The sequence below is a fragment of the Heteronotia binoei genome, chromosome 1 (genome assembly GCF_032191835.1).
Source record: "Heteronotia binoei isolate CCM8104 ecotype False Entrance Well chromosome 1, APGP_CSIRO_Hbin_v1, whole genome shotgun sequence".
Classification (NCBI taxonomy): domain Eukaryota; kingdom Metazoa; phylum Chordata; class Lepidosauria; order Squamata; family Gekkonidae; genus Heteronotia; species Heteronotia binoei.
The window spans coordinates 4,378,070-4,400,661 of record NC_083223.1 but is presented as its reverse complement, the minus strand read 5'-3'; the positions used below and the strand labels follow the sequence as shown (position 1 = coordinate 4,400,661).

Genomic DNA, 22,592 nt, shown 5'->3' with positions numbered 1-22,592 from the left:
TTTTCTATATTTAAAATGCAAAAAAACCCCAAAAACCCAAACATAGCGTGCAGGGCTTTTTTTTGTAGCAGGAACTCCTTTGCTTATTAGGCCGCACCCCCCTGATGTAGAGAGTCCTCCTGGAGCTTACTGTAGGCCCCATACGAAGAGCCCTGTAAGCTCTTGGAGGATAGGCTACACCAGGGGGTGTGGCCTAATAGGCAAAGGAGCTCCTGCTGCAAAACAAGCCCTAGTAGCCTAGCTTCATTATTAATATGGTGCATAGTCTTCCAAACTTCTTTCAGTTCATCCAGTGCTACTAGGATTCTTTTTCCTGTGGCAGCAAAGGTAAAGGTAGTCACAACACAACATTGTCTTTGCAGGCTTTTGGTTTCGTCTATAAGGAGAGCCAGTTTGGTGTGGAGAGCCAGTTTGGTGTAGTGGTTAAGTGCGCGGACTCTTATCTGGGAGAACCGGGTTTGATTCCCCACTCCTCCACTTGCACCTGCTGGAATGGCCTTGGGTCAGCCAGAGCTCTGGCAGAGTTGTCCTTGAAAGGGCAGCTGCTGTGAGAGCCCTCTCCAGCCCCACTCACCTCACAGGGTGTCTGTTGTGGGGGAGGAAGGGAAAGGAGATTGTGAGCTGCTCTGAGACTCTTCAGAGTGGAGGGCGGGATATAAATCCAATATCTTCATCAACCTCACATGGAGTCTGTTGTGGGGGGGAAGGGAAAGGAGATTGTGAGCCGCTCTGAGACTCTTCGGAGTGGAGGGAGGGATATAAATCCAATATCTTCATCTACCTCACAGGGTGTCTGTTGTGGGGGAGGAAGGGAAAGGAGATTGTGAGCCGCTCTGAGACTCTTCGGAGTGGAGGGCGGGATATAAATCCAATATCTTCATCTACCTCACAGGGTGTCTGTTGTGGGGGAGGAAGGGAAAGGAGATTGTGAGCCGCTCTGAGACTCTTCGGAGTGGAGGGCGGGATATAAATCCAATATCTTCTTCTTCTTCTATAAGTCCAAGTTGTTGTCTTCCATTTTATCTGAGGAAGCATTTGCAAATGAAAGCCTGAATGGAACTTTGTTGGTTGTAAAGGTGCCTAGGGGTGCCAGATTGGGCCAGTGGGGGAAGCCTCCCCTAACATCGCCGGAGCGATGACGTCACCCTCAAGTGACATCATCACACTGGCACACGCCAGCCACTCTAGGCATTTCCGGGAAAACTCTTATGGTTTTGTACCATAGAGGTTTTCCTCCCAAAATGCTAGAGCGTCCAGAAAAAAACCAGAGTTTTCCCAGAAATTCTGAGAGTGGCCGGCGTGATAACATCACTCACAGGTGATGTCATTGTGCCACATGCACAATGGTGCCGCTGGACTCTGACTTTGTTCTGCTGCTTCAGACCAACGCGGCCACTCACCTGGAACTACCTTTTTGCAATGAGGCAACCGTAAAGATTTCAGCCACTAGAATGGAGCTCAACAGAGGCATCGGGTCCGCCATGGCAAAAGCTTATCGAGCTCGGCTTTTTCAATCCATATTTTTTAACACGTAGAAGCAGGGGTGGAATTCTAGCAGGAGCTCCTTTGATTGTTAGGCCACACACCCCTGAATATTAGGCCACACACAAGGCTCTTTTTGGTAAGCTTTTGGAGGATTGGCTACATCAGGGGTGTGTGGCCTAATATGCAAACAAGCTCCTGCTAGAATTCCACCCTTGTGTAGAAGGATGACTTCCAGCAATCAGATCAATTGTTAGAATAGTGCATCAGAAGAATGCTTTTTTGTACTCAAATAAGGGATATTGGCTGTTTATGTCATTACATATACTAAACCCATATTTCACTATATTTTAATGTTTCCCCCCCCCCCTTTTTTTCTAATTGCAAACTGGAATTATGTTTATAATGTATGTTCAATCCTCAGATTGAGCAGGAGCTCACAGGAGCACAGCTCCTGAATCTTTCTGAGGGTTCTCCCTCTTTAGGGTTGCCAATCCCCAGGTGGGGGCAGGGGGTCCCCCGATCTGGAGGGCCCCCCCCCCGCTTCAGGGTCGTCAGAAAGCGGGGGGAGGGGAGGGAAATGTCTGCTGGGAACTCTGTTATTCCCTATGGAGATTTATTTCCATAGAACATCATGGAGAATTGATCCGTAGGTATCTGGGGCTCTGGGGGGCTGTTTTTTGGGGTAGAGGCACAAAATTTTCAGTATAGCAGTTAGTGTCTCTCCCCAAAATACCTCCCAAGTTTCAAAAAGATTGGACCAGGGGGTCCAATTCTATGAGCCCCAAAGAAGGTGCCCCTATCCTTCATGGAAAGAAGGCATTGAAAAGGTGTGCCGTCCCTTTAAATGTGATGGCCAGAACTCCCTTTGGAGTTCAATTCTGCTTGTCACAGCCTTGATCTTGGCTCCACCCCTAATGTCTCCTGGTTCCACCCACAAAGTCTCCTGGCTCAACCCCCAAAGTCCCCAGATATTTCTTGAATTGAACTTGGCAACCCTACCCCTCTTCCTCCCCATCTACCTTGTCAATTGAATAGTAGGTGCAGCTGCATAACAATAGCTGGATTAGGAAAGCGGGCAGCCAGCCAGCCACCAGGCAGCTCTCATTAACCACTGGAGAAGCCCACACCACCCTTTCTCCACTTCTTATGTAATTTTGGGTGATGGATAGGTAGCTTGCCTTTTGATGGAGAGGGGGGGGGGGCAGGATAGCCCCAGGCAAGTGAGGCCTGCTTGGGTTGGCTGGATCTCTAGCCAGCCCAAGCAGGCCTCGCTGGCCAGGGGCTTTCCTTTCTTGAATTAGGTTACTTTTTGTTGGGGGGGGGCATATGCTAATGAGTTCTGCTAATGGGTTGCACCACCTGTTTTTCTACAAAACACCCCGTGTACGTTACATGTTAAAAAGTAAATTAGGTGGACAGGAACACCTCTAAGAAAGACATGTTATTGGCCTCTCCCCTTTCATTCCATCCCTGTGCTGTAGGACCTGCTGGACTTGGACAACAGGCCACGTTTTGAGGCAGGATTTGTCATTTTAGTCTCCACAGTTTACTCTGCAATTTTAGATTTTATTTATCTTAATTGGTTTTTAATTGTCGATTGTCTTTTTTATGATGCAACCTGCCCTGAGACTCCTATGGGAAGGGCGGGCTAAAAAGGTAGACAGACAGACAGACAGACAGACAGACAGACAGACAGACAGACAGACAGACAGACAGACAGACAGACAGACAGACAGACAGACAGACAGACAGACAGACAGACAGATAGATAGATAGATAGATAGATAGATAGATAGATAGATAGATAGATAGATAGATAGATACAGAGAGATGGACAGACGACAGAGACAGACATACGATAGACAGATAAATAGATAGACAGACAGACAGACAGATAGATAGATAGATGGATACAGAGAGATGGACAGACGAAAGAGACAGACATACGACAGACAGACAGACAGATAAATAGATAGATAAACAGACAGACAGACAGACAGACAGACAGACAGACAGACAGACAGACAGACAGACAGACAGATAGATAGATAGATAGATAGATAGATAGATAGATAGATAGATAGATAGATAGATAGATAGATAGATGGATACAGAGAGATGGACAGACGAAAGAGACAGACATACGACAGACAGACAGACAGACAGATAGATAGATAGATGGATACAGAGAGATGGACAGACGAAAGAGACAGACATACGACAGACAGACAGACAGACAGACAGACAGACAGACAGACAGACAGACAGACAGATAGATAGATAGATAGATAGATAGATAGATAGATAGATAGATGGATGAGAGATGGACACAGACAGACAGAGACAGACAGACAGATGGATACAGAGAGATGGACAGACAACAGAGACAGACATACGACAGACAGACAGAGAGAGAGAGAGAGAGAGATGATAGATAGATAGATAGATAGATAGATAGATAGATAGATAGATAGATAGATAGATAGATAGATGATAGATAGATAGATAGATAGATAGATAGATAGATAGATAGATAGATAGATAGATAGATAGATAGATAGATAGATAGATAGATAGATAGATAGATAGATGGACAGATGACAGAGGCAGACATATGATAGACAGACAGACAGATAGTTTTAAAAAATGTTCTCAGTTTAACTCCGACTTGCAAGCAATAGAGCAACTAACAGACTGCATTTATTTCCTTGCGATACCCTCACCATCCTTCTCCCATTCTGACATGTTACTGTTTTACTGGTTTCCCACGCAAATGCTATCCAGACCAAATGCTCTTTCAATTTGTTAATTTCACTATTTTGCCACTGGATTCTAACTTTGCGCCACTTTGCATTCTTAACCACTGCCCACCAGCTCTATGTAGCTCTGCTCACTGTACCCCAATTCTATTGTCTGATGAAGTGTGCATGCGTACGAAAGCTTACATTGGGAATAAAACTTTGTTGGTCTTAAAGGGGCTACTGGACTCCTACTTTGTTCCATTGCTTCAGACCAACACGGCTGCCCACCTGGATCTATTTTGCCTTGCTGTCGCTCTCCACTTACCAACATTCAGCGTACCACCAGCTATGAGAATGCAGGAGGCACTGAGAACGTTGCTGGAGTTGGAAGGGAATTCCAGAACTCCCAGGATGTACAGACTTCGGAGACGAGGAAGAGTCATATCCACGAGGATGGTTTTGCCTGAAAATGAGAATAAAATCGAGAGTCATAACTGGCAACCGGCCATTGTAGCATCAGTTTGATTCTTGTGGTTTCTACACTTTAGAATATAAGAAAATAACAAAAGCCATGTTGGATCAGGCCAATGGCCCCTCCAGTCCAACACTTTGTGTCAAATAAGAACTTAAGAGAAGCCCTGTTGGATCAGGCCAATGGCCCCTCCAGTCCAACACTCTGTGTCACATAAGAACATAAGAGAAGCCCTGTTGGATCAGGCCAATGGCCCCTCCAGTCCAACACTCTGTGTCACATAAGAACATAAGAGAAGCCCTGTTGGATCGCGCCCATGGCCCATCCAGTCCAACACTCTGTGTCACATAAGAACATAAGAGAAGCCATGTTGGATCAGGCCTATGGCCCATCCAGTCTAACACTCTGTGTCACATAAGAACATAAGAGAAGCCATGTTGGATCAGGCCAATGACCCATCCAGTCCAACACTCTGTGTCACATAAGAACATAAGAGAAGCCCTGTTGGATCAGGCCAATGGCTCCTCCACTCTGTGTCACATAAGAACAGAAGAGAAGCCATGTTGGATCAGGCCGATGGCTCATCCAGTCCAACACTGTGTGTCACATAAGAACAGAAGAGAAGCCATGTTGGATCAGGCCAATGGCCCATCCAGGCCAACACTCTGTGTCACATAAGAACAGAAGAGAAGCCATGTTGGATCAGGCCGATGGCCCATCCATTCCAACACTCTGTGTCACACACTGGCCAAAAAAACCAGGTGCCATCAGGAGGTCCACCATTGGGTCCTCTGTTTGGTGTAGTGGTTAAGCGTGTGGACTCTTATCTGGGAGAACCGTGTTTGATTCCCCACTCCTCCACATACAGCTGCTGGAATGGCCTTGGGTCAGCCATAGCTTTCACAGGAGTGGTCCTTGAAAGGGCAGCTGCAGTGAGAACCCTCTCAGCCCCACCCACCTCACAGGGTGTCTGTTGTGGGGGGAGAAGATATAGGAGATGGTAAGCCGCTCTGAGTTTCTGATTCAGAGGGAAGGGTGGGGTATAAATCTGCAGTCTTCTTCTTCTTCATGTGCCAAAACAGATGTCCTTGCCCTGACCTGGATAGCCCAGGCTAGTTCAACCCTGTCAGATCTTAGAAGTTAAGCAGGGTCAGCCTTGGCTACTATTTGGAAGGGCAACCTCCAAGGAATATCAGGGGGTGACGAGAGGCAGACAATATCAAAGCACCTCTGAAACGTCTCTTGCCTTAAAAACGAGTCTAGCTCGCCACCTAGTGGTGCATAACGCTAAAAGAGCTAGACGTTCTAGCTGCCAGACAATCTTAGGATCTCCCGGTTATCCTACATAAAAATGTCATATGTTCAGGGGTTATTTTGTAGAAGAAGAGGTCCCGGAGCTCATTAGCACTATGCATTTGCATATGCCGCACACCCCTGACATCACTGGATGCTAAATTATATCAGTTCAGCATATCAGTTTAGGGGAGAGGGATGGTGGCTCAGTGGGAGAGCATCTGCTTGATAAGCAGAAGGTCTCAGGTTCAATCCCGGGCATCTCCAACTAAAGAGTCCAGGCAAGTAGGTATGGAAAACCTCAGCTTGAGAACCTGGAGAGCCGCTGCCAGTCTGAGTAGACAAGACTGACTTTGATGGACCCAGGGTCTGATTCAGTAGAAGGCAGCTTCATATTTGGGGAGGGACGGTGGCTCGGTGGTAAAGCATCTGCTTGGTAAGTGGAAGGTACCAGGTTCAATCCCCGGCATCTCCAACTAAAAAGGGTCCAAGCAAGTAGACGTGAAAAAACCTCAGCGTGAGACCCTGGATTGCCACTGCCCGTCTGAGTAGACAATACTGACTTTGATGGACCGAGGGTCTGATTCAGTAAAAGGCAGCTTCATATGTTCATCTACCTTAAAACGCTTCTGGAATCATAACTGTCTTCATAAAACCTGACTCCCATCATACTTCTAAAATTATTTTCTCCTATGTGGCCACAAGTAGTATGATGAAGATTTCCATCTGTCCGCTTTATATGTTTTGGTTATTTTCCCGGGGGGGGGGGGGATATTAGAAAGTTTGTCAAATCTTAGCATTCAGCAAAATTCTCATGGCGGGGTTGAACAATGGAGCCCAGAAGCAAGATTTTTTTTTGAGGGGGTGGGGGTTAAGAAAGAAAGAGCACAGTAAAATGTAGAGGTTCTGGAGCTCTGCTCCAGTGTGCTCCTGCCCAAAATGAGGTCTGCATATGATAATAAATAAAATAAACATCGGTATATAATGTACAACTGAAAACTGCTCTTAAGACCCACGCAGTTTTATTCAAGGTACTAGTTTTCGTTGTGCATGCATACTTCTTCAGATGCACACAAAAGCTTATACCTTGAATAAACCTCTGTGGGTCTTAAAGACGCCACAGTTCTCAGACTTTGTTCTGCTGCTTAAGACCAACACAACTACCCACCTGAACCTATCTTCTTGTGACGGTGTAAGGGACAGGTAGTTGTTAGTCCCATACTCTTGCAATTCAACCTTTCTGGTCTAAACGTGATGCACGCGTCTAGTTAAAATTCAGAGGGGAAGACATTTCCACTGCCAATCAGGAATGCGGTCAATGTTTGTATTTCTACAGCAAAACGACACCCATTCTGGGTTTTTCCATAGAAAGAGTTCACTAGTTTTTGGGACAAGTCTCTAGAAAAAGCTGACAAGCCTCACTGACGTGACCCTCGCCCAGGCAAGGGGGGCAGAGATCACGACAGTCCAATTATAGCATCTTGCCGGAAGAGCCTCCACACTTCTGGGGGGCGGGGAGGGGGCAGACTGGAAAGAACTTCCAAACTGCCAGTGGCAGCAGCTGAGCCGGGCTTTTGTTTGCCCTTCCTGTCCCAGCTATGTGTCCTGGGCGTGGCCAAAAGAGGAGTCAAAGGGCAAAAACCAAAGGTCTCTTGGCCCTTGGCTCTTCGCCTGCGGCTTGTATCCTTTGGCTTTGGGCAGCTGGCCTGCTGGATTCTGGTTGCTGTTAGCTTTTGGTGTCTTATTTTTAACCCTTAAACTGTTAATTTGTTTTCCTTTATCTCCTTCACTAACGATCATTGATAATACTCCCTACCTTTGTGTGTGTGTTTTATGTGTTCATGATCTTATACTTCTATATATTTATATTGTTTTATTTAAGCATATGTGTGTGCATATATTTGTTGTTGTTCAGTCGCACAGTCGAGTCCGACCAAGTCACACCAGGCCCTCCTGTCTTCCACCATCCTCCGAAGTCTGCTCAAATTCATGTTTGTTACATCAGTAACGCTGTCCAGCCATCTCCTCTTTTGCCGTCCCCTTCTTCTTTTGCCTTCTGTCTTTCCCAGCATCAGGGTCTTCTCCAGGGAGAGCTCCCTTCTCATTGGGTGGCCAAAGTATTGGAGCTTCAGCTTCAGCATCTGACCTTCCAGGGAACAGTCTGGCTTGATTTCCCTTAGGACTGACTGATTTGATCTTCTTGCAGTCCAAGGGACTCTCAAGAGTCTTCTCCAGCACCACAGCTCGAAAGCATCTATTCTTCTGCACTCATCGTCTGCCATCCCCTTCTTCTTTTGCCTTCTGTCTTTCCCAGCATCAGGGTCTTCTCCAGGGAGTGCTCCCTTCTCATTTGGTGGCCAAAGTATTTCAGCTTCAGCATCTGGCCTTCTAGGGAACAGTCTGGGTTGATTTCCCTTAGGACTGACTGTTTGGGTCTTCTTGCAGTCCAAGGGTCTCTCAAGAGTCTTCTCCAGGGAGTGCTCCCTTCTCATTGGGTGGCTAAAGTATTTGAACTGCAAGTATTTGCAGTTCAAGGGACTCTCAAGAGTCTTCTCCAGTGAGCGCTCCCTTCTCATTGGGTGGCCAAAGTATTTGAGCTTCAGCTTCAGCATCTGACCTTCCAGGGAACAGTCTGGGTTGATTTCCCGTAGGACTGACTGATTTGATCTTCTTGCAATCCAAGGGACTCTCAAGAGTCTTCTCCAGCACCACAGCTCGAAAGCATCTATTATTCTGCGCTCAGCCTTCCTTATGGTCTAACTCTCACAGTCATACACTACTACTGGGAATACCATAATATATATGGGGTGTGTGTATATATATGTGTGTGTGTGTGTGTATTTTTTTAAATTTGCAATATACGTTATTGGATTTAATTACTTAAATACATACTATTTAATATAAATATTATAAAAAATTGTTAGCTGCCCTGTGGACCTCCAGGAGGGTTATGATATAAATAAAATACATTAAATAAAGAACATCAAAATATAAAACCATTTTTTTAAAAAATCACTATTTATTTGTTTTAGTCAAGATTTAGGTCCAATTTCGACAACCCCACTCCTCCACTTGCACCTGCTGCAATGGCCTTGGGTTAGCTATAGCTCTGGCAGAGGTTGTCCTTGAAAGGGCAGCTGCTGTGAGAGCCCTCTCAGCCCCACCCACCTCACAGGGTGTCTGTTATGGGGGAGGGAGGTAAAGGAGATTGTGAGTCACTCTGAGACTCTTTGGAGTGGAGGGTGGGATATACATCCAATATCTTCATCTACCCCATAGGGTGTCTGTTGTGGGGGAGGAAGGTAAAGGAGGTTGTGAGCCGCTCTGAGACTCTTCGGAGTGAAGGGCAGGATATAAATCCAATATTTTCTTCTTCTTAAATACCGCTGTCTTCGGCTGTCTCCTGAAGATCGAAAGTGAAGGAGGCTCTTCCATCATGGTGGGGCTGCCACTGAAAAGGCCTTCTCTAGTTTATCCTCCAAACAAGCTTCTCTGATTTTAACTCTCATGCAAAAACATATTTATATGTTAAATGGTTTTCAATGTGCTAATGTTTTCACCTTTGGGACCTTGAACTAAGTGGAAGTGCAGACTAAATACTGTTGTAACAGCTGAATCCTCAAGATTAAGGGTGGAATTCTAGCAGGAGCTCTTTGCATATTAGGTCACCGCCCCCCCTCCCCGATGTAGCCAATCCTCTAAGATCTTACAAGGCTCTTTTTCTGTAAGCTCCAGGAGGATTGGCTAAATCAGGGGTGTGTGGCCTAATATGCTTTGGAAGGTGGACTCCATTGCATTCTGCTCTGCTGAGGTACCTCCCCTTTGATAACCTCACCCATCTCATGCTCCACACCCCCCCCCCCCAAATCTTTAAGTATTCCCAAACCCAGAAATGGCAACTCTGACTCTGTAACTCATAGACATATTTAAATCTACCCCACTGAAACCAGTCGAGCTTTCCTCTGACTGAGTTCACGTCGAGTTGTTAATCTGGGGGACAAGGCACACATTCACAGATTGAAAAGCTCTGTGAAAATTACACATAATATCATCCAATATTCAGAACCCCAAAGCAGCGGCGTTCCCTCTAAGCTGATTTAAGGTGAGCTAGCTCATCGTTTTTTAGCCTCTGGCTCACACATTTTTCTCTTAGCTCAGAAACAGTGGCCCCAGAACAAACTAATTGATGCAGTAGCTCTCAACTTTAATGCCCGTAGCCCGCAAAGTAGAATTTTTGATCACAAGACTCCACAATTTAGAGGGGCCCGTTCGGTGTAGTGGTTAAGTCTGCGGACTCTTATCTGGGAGAATCGGGTTTGATTCCCCACTCCTCCACTTGCACCTGCTGGAATGGCCTTGGGTCAGCCAGAGCTCTCTTATCTGGGAGAACCGAGTTTGATTCCCCACTCCTCCACTTGCAGCTGCTGGAATGGCCTTGGGTCAGCCATAGCTCTCGTAGGAGTTGTCTTTGAAAGGGCAGCTGCTGTAAGAGCTCTCTCAACCTCAGCTATCTCAAAGGGTGTCTGTTGTTGGGGGTGGGGGGAGTAAAGAAGATTGTGACTGCACTGAGACTCTGAGTGTAGGGTGGGATATAAATCCAATATCATCATCACAATCTTCTCCTCCTTCAGTAGTATGGAATTACTAGCCCTTACTTTGACATTAAAAAGGCACAAATCTAATTCAATCTGGGTTTTTTTTAAATAAACAGACCCCAATTGCCCCTTGATCCCATCTCCCAATCAGTGAGGAAATCCAAAGAAACACTTGTTAGCGAACCGTCACTTAACGAAACAGACTTAATTTAAGAAAGCTCGAGCCTACAAAACATTACCCCTCTCGCTTTCCAGGGCCTGCCCGTTTTCCCTTTGTGCCAGCCTGTTAACTGAGCTCCGGGGATACAAAGTGTTACACAATGGATTGCTCTGTTTTGTCATTCAGAAACCACATTAACGCCAGGTCAAGTTACTAGTCAAACAAACAGAGGAAAACAGATGGCTCGGAGGACAAGAGAAGGATGCTTTTCACTCCTTGCTCTATAAATAAACAGAAAAGAAGCAGAGGTCAAGTAGATTTGTGAATAGAGGCAGAACCTCCCTGTATCCATACATGCCGTTTGAGCGACAATAAGGTCACTGTGCATGGACGGTAACTGTGTCGCCCTATTGTTACTTCATTAACACGTTTTTCATTCTCGGAATCGGTTTATTTTTCAGACGAGTCTGTTCATTTTTGCACTCGGGAAAAGAAACATATGGAATACATTTAAAAAAAAAAAAAGTTAAAGGAGGCTACAAAGACATCATTTCACATATTTAGGTTAGCAGTTTTCAGACTCGTCACTGATAAGTTCTGGGTTTCCTTGAGACGTTTACCAGGGTGGTCCACAGAAACACCTCAGGAAATGTGTCCACATCGAAATGGTTTCCCGGGGTGGGAAATGATTGAAAATCCTGATCTATGACACGTAAAGACGTAGTTGGCTTGAGAATAGGCACTTCTAGACTATTCTCTACAGCTTAGCTTGTGAGGAAGGAGCAACTGCTGATAACACTGTTTTCCACCCTCGTTAGAGGAACACCATCCGATTGTATTGGCAACTCGGTGCACATTAGCGCCACCATCCTGTGGAAAAGTGTAAATCCTTATCTTCAACCCATCAAGAAATGCTCATCTGCTAAATGGAGAAGGCAGAACTGAGCATACGATTCGATTCCCCTTTTGAATAAGGTTGCCAACTACAAGTTGAGGAAATTCCTGGCGATTTTTGGGGTGGGGTCTAGGGAAGGCAGGGTTTAGAGAGGAGAGGGATCTCAGGAGGGTACAATGTTGCACAGACTGCCTTCCAAAGTAGCCATTTTCTCCAGAGGAACTGATCTCTTGTCATCTGGAGATCAGTTCTAATTCGGGAGATCTCCAGCCTCCACGGGGAGGCTGGTCACCAGTTTTGAAACTTCACTGGCAAATAATTTATTGCTGAAGAAGATGATATTGGATTTATATCCCACCCTCCACTCCAAATCTCAGTCTAGAGTGGCTCACAATCTCCTTTATCTCCCCCCCCCCCCACAGCAGATGCTATGTGAGGTGGGTGGGGCTGAGAGGGCTCTCACAGCAGCTGCCCTTTCAAGGACAACCTCTGCCAGAGCTATGGCTGACCCAAGGCCATTCCAGCAGGGGCAAGTGGAGGAGTGGGGAATCAAACCCGGTTCTCCCAGATAAGAGAGCTCTGGCTGACCCAAGGCCATTCCAGCAGCTGCAAGTGGAGGAGTGGGGAATCAAACCCAGTTCTTCCAGATTAGAGAGCTATGGCTGACCCAAGGTCATTCCAGCAGCTGCAAGTGGAGGAGGGGGGAATTAAACCCAGTTCTCCCAGATAAGAGAGCTATGGCTGACCCAAGGCCATTCCAGCAGCTGTAAGTGGAGGAGTGGGGAATCAAACCCGGTTCTCCCAGATATGAGTCCGCACACTTAACCACTACACCAAATTGGCTCACCAAACTGAATTGAAGTCACAAAGGCTGCGGTCACACACAATAAATACTTCACCCTCGATACACTATCCAACTGGATTTTACTGTGTGAATAGGGCAAAATCCAGTTGGAAAGTGCATTGGAAGTGGATTGAAAGTGAATTATGTTGTGTGAGAGACAGCAGCCAAAGCCTTTCAGAGCCTGTATATCTGAGAGACCACCTCCACTGGAAAAGACCTGTACCTACAATTCCCTCTCTTCAACAGACTTGGTTAGCTATTTTGTCTCACACTGCTGAGTAATTTTGGCATTGAGAATCTTTGCAAATGTTCCCCAGTTATGTAATGCCACTTCCAAGGAGATCCATCAGATCCCAGCACTTCCGGCCTTCAAAAAGGTGTGAAACTTGGTTTTCCCCCCCAAAAAAAGTCCTTTTAAATAGAAGACAGTAGATTTATACCCCACCCTTCTCTCTTAATCAGAGTCTCAGAGCAGTTTACAATCTCCTTTATCTTCTTCCCCCAGAACAGACACCCTGTGAGGTAGGTGGAGCTGAGAGAGCTCTGACAGAAACTGCTCTTGAGAGGAACAGCTCGGTGAGAACTTGTGATTGACTCAAGGTCACATCAACAGGTGCACGTGGAGGAGTGGGGGATCAAACCTGGTTCTCTCAGACAAGAGTCCATGCACTTAAGCACTACACCACACTGGCTCTCATAGGGTTGCTGACTCCAGGTTAAAATTCTTCCACAATCTGTATGCCCTATACTTAAGGAATAGTGAGAGATTAACCAAGTAGTGGTGGGGAGAGCCCACATGGATGATGTAATGACATTGCAGCAATGCGCTGACATAACTTACTGTGCTTCTAGAAGTGACAACAGCGCAGTACCAGGGACACGCTAGCTTTCAGGAAAAAAAAACCCTATGGTTTTACCATAGAGCTTTTGTTGAAAGCTAGAGCGTCCCATGTCACTTCCTGTTTAACCCGGAAGCACTTTGGGCACACTGGAGTGCAGCCAGGCTGCTAGCTTTTCCTCTCCCCGCCCTCAATCGTAGCAGGAAGATTGCCCGGGTAATTCCTGAGAGGCCAGGTAACCGTGCCTATACTGATTTGATCTACAAATACGATTCGTACCGGTTCGTTCTTTGTCCAGACAAAAGTTCAGAAAGAACACTGCACCGTCATCGTGCTCTGACACAAAACAGAGCGCTTGCTAATGATGCCGGCAATGACACAGAACGCCTTTGATCAATCCTTTTTTGCCCTGTGAAATGCCATAAACATACCACCAAATGGAAATCAGGAACAACGGAAGCCTTCTTTTATGAGATACAGGGCTTCGGCAGTCATCTCTTCAAACAGAAAAAAAGTTCAAAGCAAATCAAAATCCGGGGCGAGGGGGGGGGGTGCGAAGGGTGAACAACAGAGCAGATTCCAACACTGAAAAAACCGCCAGAGGCTACATGATATCGTATCTATACCCTTCAAAACAACATGCCATTGCCTGGAATTATAACATCCTTCTCCTCCCCACCCCACACACTCTGTATCAGGAGGGGGTTATATTTAAACTCAAAAATGCGAAGGCCTGAGGATTGGGTGCGGGCCTCCCCTCTATACGCAGGACTGCTCAAGCAAACTCATCCTGCTATATATTTACAGCTTAGGGCCAAACTAGACAAAACCCAGTCCTCAAATCCGCCACGGGGAAAGGAAAGGTCCCCTGTGCAAGCGCCAGTCGTTTCCGACTCTGGGGTGACATTGCTTTCACGACGTTTTCACGGCAGACTTTTTACGGAGTGGTTTGCCATTGCCTTCCCCAGTCCTCTACACTTTCCCCCCCAGCAAGCTGGGTACCCATTTTACTGACCTCGGAAGGATGGAAGGCTGAGTCAACCTCGAGCCGGGCTACCTGAAAACCCAGCTTCCGCCGGGGATCGAACTCAGGTCATGAGCAGAGTTTAGGATTGCAGTACTGCAGCTTTAAGACTCTGCACCACAGGGCTGTAGATGATACCCAGTCCTCAAATCCGCCATCGGGACACAGAGCCATTTTAGAGTCCTTTTTTTAAAAAAAATTAAAACCTCTGTAACGCCCTGATCCCAGTGGAGCCTGTGGAGGAAGGGTGAGAGGCTTCCATCTGTCCCACCTGGGCCATTTTCAACAGCCAAAATGGCCTCTATTTTGGTTCTTGAAAATGATGGAAGTCCTTCGCGCCCATGTCACAAGGCCTAGCAGGACTGAGCTACCATGGAGATCTTAAAAGTTCTGTTGTTGTTAAGACTTTAAAATTCACTGCCACAGGAGGTTCAAGAGAAAATTATTTATTATTATTATTGTTGCTGTCGTTATTATTCATTCATTCATTTATATCCCGCCCTCCCCACCGAGGCAGGCTCAGGGCGGCTCACAAATTTAAGGTCACGCAGTTACATGGTGCGACCAAATAAAATAAAACGATGAAAACATAAAACATAAAAACAATTTCTAAAAAAACATCTACTTATACTGGTATCAAGGTTTCAGGCAGCGATCTGAATGGTTAGCCATTCAAAGAGGTCCTAGGATCACAATAGCATGAAGAGGTAGACCGTCAGAGATGTTTTTATGGGCCATTCCTGCTGCTGCAGATTGGATAAGCATATGGAGCAGAAGTCCATCAGTGACTATTAGCCACAGAGTATAGATGGAACTCTCTGTCTGGGGCAAGTAATGTTCTGTATTCTTGGTGCTTGGGGGGGACAACAGTGAGAAGGCTACTATTGTCCTCGTCCCACTGGTGGACCTCCTGATGGCATTTGGGTTTTATGGCCACTGTGTGACACAGAGTCCAACATGGCTTCTCTTACGTTCTTAAAATGGCACCACATCACCATGGCAGATTTGAGCATGCAGTATTGTCTAGTTCAGCCCTTAGACAAAATAATCTCACAGAGCCAAAAAAAAGAATAAGGAAGCAGGATCTATATAAATCATAGCCACCTCAATTATGGCTAAACTCATTTTTGGCATGTTTCTGAGGGAAACATTCAGTCCTACCAGAAATGGATGGACATATCTAATTGTACCAGGTGAAAACACTTCTGAATACCTACGCTTCTCCAGAAACAGAGATCAAATATTTTTGGGAGGTATTTTTTAAAATAATATGCAGGGAAAACTCCAGGGGTGGCCAAACTATAGCTTGGGAGCCACACGTGCCTCTTTCACACATGTTGTGTGGCTCTCAAAGCCCCCACCACCCTGTCAGCCAGCTTGGAAAAGGCATTTCTGTCTTTAAGTCACTTCTATGAGCCCGCCAGCAGCTTGAAGAATGCATTTAAAGTTGCTTTCTTTCGACTTTTCCCTCCCCTCTCCTCATCTATTTGCCCTCCCTCCACCCTCTCCCATCAGTTTTCCTTCTTTCCTCCCTCCCTCCCTCCTCCCTTCCTGTCTTGAGGCTCTCAAACATCTGACATTTGTTCTTTGTGGCTCTTACGTTAAGCTAGTTTGATCAACCCCTGCAAAACTCCGCTACCTGGCATCCTTCCTTCCTCCCTCCTTCCTTCTTTCCTGTCTTCCTTTCTTCCTCCCTCCCTCCCTGTCTTGAGGCTCTCAAACATCTGACATTTATTCTTTGTGGTTCTCACGTTAAGCAAGTTTGGTCAACCCCTGTAAAACTCCACTACCTGGCTTCCTTCCTTCCTTCCTTCCTTCCTTCCTTCCTTCCTTCCTTCCTTCCTTCCTTCCTTCCTTCCTTCCTTCCTTCCTTCCTTCCTTCCTTCCTTCCTTCCTTCCTTCCTCCCCCCCTCCCTCCCCTGGCCACCCCTGCAAAAGTCCTTTTGATTTGGTATAGCAGGTTCTGTGCGATGCAATTTCACAAAATATCTAAGGCCGTTTTCGCACTCACGTTTTACTGGCGCCACGACCCTCCTGACGCCGGCGAATCTGCATGGATTTCGCACCAGAAGCGCCGGCGCTCCCAGAAGCGCCAGCTACTTCCGTCGCTAAGCCAGCGCAAACGGAAATCGCAAAGATGCAGGAAAACGTTTGCGCTGGCTTAGCGACGGAAGTAGCCGGCGCTTCTGGGAGCGCCGGCGCTTCTGGTGCGAAATCCATGCAGATTCGCCGGCGTCAGGATGGTCGTGGCGCCAGTAAAACGTGAGTGTGAAAACACCCTAATTGTTTACACTTCAGTGTTGCAGGCAAGAACACAAATTACTGGGATCAGAGTCGGAAAGGAATTAGATTAAGATTATTCGGATTCACTCAGGAAGAAATTAAATTTAGCATGTTGTGAGAGAAATCATCCTAAACTTCAGCAGCCTTGGGTAAGTATTACGATTGCAATACTTAGCCCAGTAACCCCTGATAATGATTAAAAATTGCTTTTCAAATATTGCGTGCTTCATCCTCTTGAATCATGAAAAGGAGGGAAAAAATATTTTATTTCTGAAAGGACGAAATGAGAGTACTTCATAGTAGCTTGTGTCAGCCTGCAAAAGACCCTTAGTGCTTCAGGAACTGAAAAATGTATGCCCGCGTAAGGGCTGCAGAGTTCCAGGGGGCAGGATGGGTAGGCTTCCCAATCCCCAGGTCCCAGCGGGGGATCCCCCGGTTTTACAGACTTCCCCCCTCCCCCAGCCAGCTGGCCAGCGGGGGAAGCCCCACCCCCAGAGCCATCATGCACCTCCATGAACGATTCCCATAGGGAATTATGGGGAATTGATCCGCGGGTATCGGGGGCTCTGGGGGGGCTGTTTTTTGAGGTAGAGGTGCCAAATTTTCAGTATAGCATCTAGTGCCTCTCCCCAAAATACCTTCCAAGTTTTAAAAGGATTGGGCCAGGGGGTCCAATTCTATGAGCCCCAAAAGAAGGTGCCCCATCCATTATTTCCTATGGAAGGAAGGCATTTTAAAAGGTGTGCTGTCCCTTTAAATGTGATGGCCAGAACTCCCTTGGAGTTCAATTATGTTTGTCACAGCCTTGTTCCTGGCTCCACCCCCAAAGTCTCCTGGCTCCACCCCCAAAGCCCCCAGATATTTCTTGATTTGGAGTTGGCAACCCTAAGGATGGGGGAATCTCCCACCCCCAGATCCCATTGCCCACCTCCACCAGAAGCTGCAGTGGGAGAAAATATTAAAAAAGAAAGATAAGGCTTCATCTGCTTAAAGGAAGTGCTTGCCATAGAGTAGGGGTGTCACTCATGCGGCCTGGATAGAGTTGCCAATCCCCAGGTGGGGGCAGGGGATCCCCTCCCACTTCAGGGTCATCAGAAAGCGGGGGGAGGGGAGGGAAATGTCTGCTGGGAACTCTGTTATTCCCTATGGAGATTTATTCCCATAGAAAATCATGGAGAATTGATCCGCGGGTATCTGGGGCTCTGGGGAGGCTGTTTTTGGGGGGTAGAGGCACCAAATTTTCAGTATAGCAGCTAGTTCCTCTCCCCAAAATACCTCCCAAGTTTCAAAAAGATTGGACCAGGGGGTCCAATTCTATGAGCCCCAAAAGAAGGTGCCCCTATCCATTATTTCCTATGGAAGGAAGGCATTTAAAAAGGTGTGCTGTCCCATTAAATGTGATGGCCAGAACTCCCATGGAGTTTAATTATGCTTGTCACAGCCTTGATCTTGGCTCTACCCCAAAGTCTCCTGGCTCTACCCCCAAAGTCCCCAGATATTTCTTGAATTGGACTTGGCAACCCTAGGCCTGGAGGGTTCCTATCAGGCCCATGAGCAAGTCTGCCTTCTACTACCTCTCTCTTGGTTCCGTCACAGCTTGCTTTGCCAGGCTTGCTCAATCTCACAGGAGCTACAGAGCAAAGCCTCCATTTTCTTCATTGGTTGAAACTCCTCCCTTGAAGAGGACGGGAGGAGAAATTGCTTGCTTTTGCCAGGATGTCTCAATCGCACAGTAGAGCTACTGATCCAAGACTCTTTTCCTCTATGACTGAGACTCTGCCCCCTCTCATTCCCTGGGGAGGGAGGGAAAGAGTCAGAGCTTCCTTTGCCCAGTTTCCTTCATCATACAGGAGAGAGACAAATAACGTTTATATCTCCACTAATGGCAGGGCCTGACAAGGTCTCATTTATGTCAGATCCGTCCCTCTTAACAAATGACAAATGAGTTTGAGTTTAGGGGTGGCTCAGTGGTAGAGCATCTGCTTGGCCCCAGATTCAATCCCTGGCATCTCCAACTAAAAAGGGTCCAAGCAAGTAGGCATGAAAAACCTCAGCTTCGGACTCTGGAAAGTCACTGCCAGTCTGAGTAGACAATACTGACTTTGATGGACCGAGTGTCTGATTCAGTAGAAGGCAGCTTCATATGGGGAGGGACGGTGGCTCAGTGCTAAAGTATCTGCTTAGTAAGCAGAAGGTCCCAAGTTCAATCCCTGGCATCTCCAACTAAAACGGGTCCAGGCAAATAGGGTCCAGCCAACTTGAGACCTGGAGAGCCGCTGCCAGTCTGGGTAGACAATACTGACTTTGATGGACCGAGGGTCTGATTCAGTAGAAGGCAGCTTCATACGCTCATATGACACCCAGCCATAGAGTTCCTGATGATTCCTAGAGCAACCAAGAAGAGAAAAGTGGAGCTCTAGGAATCACTGAAAACCCTATGGTAAGAAATTGCAGTTTTATCATAGAGTTTCCAGTGATTCCTCCAGCTGGTTGCTTGGCACTGCTTGGCCATATCTCTCCCCACCACCACCACCTTGTTCAGACACGAGTAAAATCACCACATGCTAACTTCACTGTGGAAGGAAAAGAAGATGAGAATTTTGCTTTCAGTCCTCGCCAAAGCTCCAGATACCGCCGTGTTTGGACAGCTTTTTCCAATCACCCGTCACTTAACTTGTTTCACCAACGGAGCTATCAGAAAGCATTCTCTAATACAACAAAGCAGATGTAGACTGGGAAATTAGAACCTTTTCCCTGTCAACTACTGGAAACAGCGAACAGTGGCTTTCTTTACGGCTATTGCCCTTTCACATTCCCTTTTGCATAAGCTAAGCGTTATAAGCTGGGTTTTTTTGTAGCAGGAATGCCTTTGCATATTAGGCTACACCCTCCTGATGTAGCCAATCCTCTAAGAGCTTACAGGGCTATTCATACAGGGTCTACAGTAAGCTCTTGGAGGATTGGCTACATTGGGTGGGGGGGTGTACCCTAATATGCAAAGGAGTTCCTGCTACCAAAAAAGACCTGGCTATAAGCAGCGTTCCCTCTAAGCTGAGTTAGCGTGAGCTAGCTCACAGATTTTTAACCTCTAGCTCACACATTTTTGTCTTCGCTCAGGAAAGATGGCCCCAGAGCACACTAATTGATGCAGTAGCTCACAACTTTCATGCCAGTAGCTCACAAAGTAGAATTTTTGCTCACGAGACTCTGCAGCTTAGAGGGAACATTGGTTATAAGCGATCTCCCCTCACACAGACCGGTTTCCCACTGGCTTTACCTCGCTCTCGCCCTCCTCTTCTCAGCGGAGTTCCCGTCGGATTTCACACAAGCTGCCCCGAGGCTACAACTCGCTCCGCCTCTTTCGCGCGGCAAACAAGATCCTCTAAAAACCAGTTTTTGTTTGTCGCGTGAAAAAAGGCAAAGCTAGTTGCGGCCCCGGGGCAGACAGTGTGAAATCCGACGGAAGCCTGGCAGAGAAGAGGAGCGTAAGAGCGGCAGAAGGCGAGTGGGAAATCGGAAACAGTCTTTCGAACCTTTTCGTTGTCCTCTCAGTCCTCTTCATATCATGCAGCCAATGCAACCCCCAAATTTCAGTTGTGTGACCAGCAGCATGAACACAACGCAGGTGCTGAGCACAGTTTCAGTTCTGATACAATCTAAAATAATATCTAGCTGGGTTTCTTTTTGAGGGGGGGGGGGGTGAACATATATATGAACATCTGAAGCTGCCTTCTACTGAATCAGACCTTTGGTCCATCAAAGTCAGTATTGTCTTCCCAGACTGGCAGCGGCTCTCCAGGGTCTCAAGCGGAGGTTTTTCACACCTATTTGCCTGGACCCTTTTTTGGAGATGCTGGGGATTGAACCTGGGACCTTCTGCTTCCCAAGCAGAGGCTCTGCCACTGAGCCACCGTCCCTCCCTAGTGGGTGGGGTTAGTGGGTGGGATTGTTTTGATTTTGTATGCTACACCACATTCCTGTCTTAAATATTTTATTCCAATAGTCCTGTAGATACAATATATTGTAAGAGTCTTTTTAATTTTTCTTGAGATGGCACTCTATTTGTGCACCAGAATGACTCTAGAAATCTTTCTTCAGTCGGATTAATAGGGACTAACAGGGCCTTTTTTTTTTTGCAGAAAAAGCCCAGCAGGAACTCATTTGCATATTAGGCCACACCCCCTGATGCCCAAACAACCAGAACTGGGTTTTTGTGCATTCCTGTAAAAAAAAAAAAAAAGCCCTGGGGACTATTATTTTTACCAGGGCTTTTTTTGTAGCAAAAACTCCTTTGCATATTAGGCCACACCCCTTTGATGCAGCCAATCCTCTTGGAGCTTACAGTAGGCCCTGTTCTAAGATCCCTGTAAGTTCTTGAGTCAGAAGAAAACTGGCGGGATGTATGTGCACTGCCAGTGAGCAGTGGGGAGGGACGGTGGCTCAGTGGCAGAGCATCTGCTTGGTAAGCAGAAGGTCCCAGGTTCAATCCCCGGCATCTCCAACTAAAAAGGGTCCAGGCAAGTAGGCATGAAAAACCTCAGCTTGAGACCCTGGAGAGCCGCTGCCAGTCTGAGTAGACAATACTGACTTTGATGGACCGAGGGTCTGATTCAGTATAAGGCAGCTTCATAGGTTCATATGTTCATGCGTGGTAGGGGCTCTGCACATGCTCGCTGGCTGCGGGGCACAAAAATCCCGGGCTTTTTAACGTACCGATTGAGCTCGGCACAGGCACCCCATTCCCATGGGTGTGAAGCACAGAGACCATGAAGAAGATCTTAAAGGAACGTTTTGCAAGAGAGGATGCAAGCAAGGGTAGTATTTCTAAAGCGATTGAGACGATGCAATGCCTGTGGAAAGTCGACTTCCAGAAAACGCATTCACTCTTCAGTACTTGGGAAGTCAAATGCACTGCTCTCTGGGCAGTAAGATATGAAAGCTTATCCATGGTGAGTTATTCAGCTTTACAAATAGGGTTGCCGATCCCCAGGTGGGGGCAGAGGTCACTTGTGGGATAAAGACAGTCCAACCGAAGTCAAAGCGACCAAGCAACTAAGAACGTATCGAAACAAAACCATACAAATGCGTTCAATAGAAGACTAAATAGCAATAACAATTCCCCAAAAGTTTCCCAGTTCCCTCAAAGGGAACAGACTTCGAATCCTCTTCTAGCATAGGGTGGTCCAACCACATATCTCAACCAAAGGCAAAAGCTCAGGAAAGATATCAAAGCGTTTCTGATGCATCGATAAGTTGGGTAAAGCTACAAAACCCACAAGATTCTTTTCCAGTACCTCCTCCCCACTTCCAGACATTGAAATAGAGCTGGGGTGGAGAAGAGAGGGAGGAGGAGGCATGGGGGGACACCATGGGGGGAGGCACAAGAGGCCACACCACCGGGGGCGCGGGGGCACAGTGCCGCAGGGGGGTGCTGTGGATGGGGGTGACAGGCCATCAGTCCGCCTAGGGCGCCATGCGCCTTTGGGCTGGTGCTTACAGGGCTCTTCTTACAGGGCCTACTATAAGCTCTTGGAAGATTGGTTACATTAGGGGGATGTAGCCTAATATGGAAAGGAGTTCCTGCTACAAAAAAAAAACAAAAAAAAAACATTGACAATAACGTTTACTTACCTGGCAAAATGATGACATCATCACCAGGCAATGGGATGCTGTTATTGTAGCCACCCCAGTTCTCTGGCACCCCGTCCCAAGAGGCAGAGAGAGACCATCTCGAATGTGAAGGAGGTGGGGATGGAGGTGGAGGTGGAGGAATCGGATCTAGGAGAAAGATCGCACAGCACCAGCACCGGTATCTTAGAAGTCAGCATAACCAAGGCTGCTGCTAAGCATTAGACTATCTTTTCCATCGTCTTTTATAAGTCCAAAACCCACTTTGGGTCTCAACGGGAAAGATGGAGGAGAAATGAAGTAAGTAAAATTAATAAAGATGCTCATTTTTTC

The 22,592-nt window shown here is 46.8% G+C and overlaps 1 long non-coding RNA gene across 1 annotated transcript in view; it reads right to left on the bottom strand.

Annotated features, from left to right (window-relative positions):
• Positions 1-22,339, bottom strand: part of LOC132589032 (uncharacterized) — a 31,619-nt gene extending 9,280 nt beyond the window's left edge. Inside the window, exons 1-2 of the long non-coding RNA XR_009556534.1 lie at positions 22,263-22,339; positions 4,552-4,689 (exon numbers count right to left, since the gene is read on the bottom strand). This is a non-coding gene — a long non-coding RNA (uncharacterized LOC132589032). The remainder of the gene's footprint in view (positions 1-4,551; positions 4,690-22,262) is intronic.
• Between the last annotated feature and the right edge of the window lie 253 nt (positions 22,340-22,592).